Genomic DNA, 2,960 nt, shown 5'->3' with positions numbered 1-2,960 from the left:
CCCGGGCTGCGGCTCCGCGGCGCCCACTCGGGCACGCACCCCGGCGGAGCCCGGCGCCGCCGCGCTCCCCACCCCGCGCCCGGTGTCATGAAAGCGACCAAAGTGACAAGCTCGGGGGGCGCGGGGGAGGGGGGCCCACACGCATCCCGCCGCCTGCGCGCGGGCGAGAGCCCGACGCGGCCGCCTCGCCCCGGCTCCCTTCCGCACGGCCCCCCACACCCTTCCCCGTGTGCGCGCAAAGAAAAAAATACAAGTCTCTCCTCCCCCCATTTTTTCCTTTCTCTTTTCTCTCTCTTTTGTTCCTCTTTCACACTCGCACTCACTACTTCAGAGTGAGATGCCCAGAGACTCCCCCTCCAGCCGTTTCCGAGTCACTTGCCCACTTTTTTCCCCAGGATTAAGTTTTCTTCTCTTTCCCAGAGGCGCAGAGAAGTGGGGGAGAAACCCCTTCTGTCCTTTCCCCTCCCCTGATCTGTTTCACAAGACGAGGGTGCGCTTCCTTCTCTGTAGAGGTCTCTTAACTTTCATCCTCACCTAGGAAAATAAATGAATGGGCTTTGGCACGGACAAATCTTCAGATTAATTAGAGATTAGATCCGATCAACCGCTTCTTACCCCCAAATTTTCTCTTTTTTTTTTCTCCGTCTCACGAGTAGTCCTGACAAATGGTCCAGGGCTGCGGGCGCAGTGCGCATGTGCGCGTAGAGTCAGGGCTGGGGAGAGGGGAAACTGCGCTGGTGCCGGTGCCGCCGTGCCGCCGCCGCTGCCGGGGAGGCTCGCGCTGGCTTCCCTGTTAATGCTGCTGCGCCTTCGCCGCTGGAAAGCAGCATTAAAGCCGGTTGGCAAATGCAGCAGCCCGCAGATCCTGTTTCAGGTGCATCTTTTCAATACCCTTGTCACCAGCTCAGAGCTGGTTCCAGAACAATCAAAACAAATATGAAAGACTGCTAAGGTGATAGATTTCTTTGTCTATTTTCCACTTTACTTTTTTTAAAAAGGCATTTCTCAGAGCAGCTGATCCACCATGTACTGTTAAACGTATGCTTTCAGCCATTAAAGAGTGGGCCTTGGCCTTACAAAAACACAACCTAAAGGCTAAACACATGCTACAGGTCAGGAGAAAGGAGAAAGTTTTAAGCTCTCCCCCACCACCGCCCCCCCCCCCCCCACACACACAACCTCTCTCTCTTAAAGGACTGGAAGAATGCATTACAAAGTGTGCATGTAAAGTGTCCGCGTGCCTTGCGTTTCTTAGTGTTGGTCTTTATTGACAGCTTAAATGCGTTAGGCCTCTGTTGTGAAATCTGTTGGGATACATATGTCAACTTAGAAATCAGTGTTAAAGTCCTCTGGCAGTAAGCAGGTCGAGGACTACCTTCTGAATGTATTCAGTCAAGATGGCTGAGCGGTCCTAAACAGCAAAACCCGTCTTTGTTAGGGCATCAAAACCAGATCAAGCGAGAGTATTGTTTTTCGGTATTGACAGCTTTCCACTGATTGTTTGTAGGCCTCTTTTTGGGCAGCTTACCATTCTCCTTTTCTACTAGATACAAGTACTTAGAAAATAATTCAAGAAATTGAAGTTGTGATCAACACTTTTAGGTCAATAACGGAGTTCACATGCAAGGGGAAAAAAAGGAGCGGTGGTAATTTCAGGAATAGTGGAAGCAAATCTTCACATTTTGCTGGGGTGGGGAGATAAAGTAAGGCCCCCTACCCCTCAGAGTGGACTAGTTTGCATCTAATAAACCGTAAGGGAGACCCTTTTCCAACATTGCTGCCTGAGGCCTAGAATTTAAATATATCACAGATGGAAATTCTGTATTAAAAATCTTTTTCCAAAATGTAAGTAATAATATTCTCAATTGAATTTCTTCACTTTGGGAATGTTCCTTGAACCAGTTTCAGAAAAATAAACTGCTAAATTCTTTCCTTAGGACCATGAAATTACCCTAGAGAGACAGACTACTCCACAGTGTCTTCTGCTGGTGTAGTGACCGAATTCTCCAAACCAGAACCCAGGACAGACAGCTTGACATGTACTCAAGACAAGGGAACAAACCCTGTGAAGCTGAAAAGAGTTTATAAAATATGCTTCCTGTGTCAGGCAACCATTGGTTCAGGAGTGTGAAATGAGGAAGGCTGGGTTAGAGAGGGCTATAGATAATATTGATTTCACCCACAATATCCAACCTTTTTCTGAGCTGTTCCCAAACAGCCTAATTAACTGATCTGAATTTCAGCTTCTCTCCTTTTCTCCCTAGCCCTTGACTAACAAGCAGTGAAATGGCCAAAGGCAGACTACAAGAGGAGAAGGGAAGCAAGGCCAGGAGCTATGTGCAAAACTAAGGCCTTATGCCCAAGGAAACTAATAAAATTAATTTTAGATTCCTCTTTCTAAAAATCCATTCTAGACTTGTTCTCTCTAGATAATTTCTAGACTATATTTCTATTTCACAAGCTTTTTCAGAGGTTTCCATAGTCTTTAAACTTATATTAAAGATCTACCTTGTGCTAATCACATTACAAGGTATCGGGGATAAACAAATGATCAAAACTAGGCCCCAAGGAATTCAGACTGGTAAAGACAGTCTAGTGCACTGGGCAGTGCTTTACAGTGTGAACGATGTTGTACTAGGGGTATGCAGAGCAGTTATAATTGAGGAGCTACTGTGGCAATAAGGAAAGGCTTTCTAGAAAAGATGATAACTGTTTCTTGAAGGACAATTGTCCAGGGTATGTAGGAAGATGATCCAATCAGAGAAAGTCTGAGTAAAGGTCCAAGAGTCAGGAAAGCATGGCTTGCCTGGGACCTGTGCACATACTGAGGTATAGTAAGAAAAATAAGGATGAGTTGAGACTGTCTCCAATATATGGCCAATCTCCTTCAGAGGTCATCAGTAAAAGCTCAAAGACCTAATGTAAGTTGTTCCCAAGATGTGGGTCCAGATGGGAAATAT

At 46.6% G+C, this 2,960-nt stretch overlaps 1 protein-coding gene across 7 annotated transcripts in view; it reads right to left on the bottom strand.

The window, feature by feature from the left end:
• L3MBTL3 (L3MBTL histone methyl-lysine binding protein 3) overlaps positions 1-768 on the bottom strand; it is a 102,799-nt gene extending 102,031 nt beyond the window's left edge. For 5 of the 7 annotated variants that reach the window (XM_040238879.1, XM_040238884.1, XM_040238883.1 and 2 more), the window contains exon 1: positions 616-768. The gene's annotated coding sequence lies outside the window, so the exon portion shown is untranslated. Of the gene's footprint in view, positions 1-534 lie in introns of all 7 variants that reach the window. The other 2 variants (XM_040238882.1, XM_040238881.1) reach the window with 2 other exon arrangements.
• Between the last annotated feature and the right edge of the window lie 2,192 nt (positions 769-2,960).

This window comes from Oryx dammah, unplaced genomic scaffold, assembly GCF_014754425.2.
Source record: "Oryx dammah isolate SB20612 unplaced genomic scaffold, SCBI_Odam_1.1 HiC_scaffold_4, whole genome shotgun sequence".
Lineage (NCBI taxonomy): Eukaryota > Metazoa > Chordata > Mammalia > Artiodactyla > Bovidae > Oryx > Oryx dammah.
The sequence above is the reverse complement of the archived record's forward strand: the minus strand, read 5'-3'. Positions and strand labels throughout refer to the sequence as shown.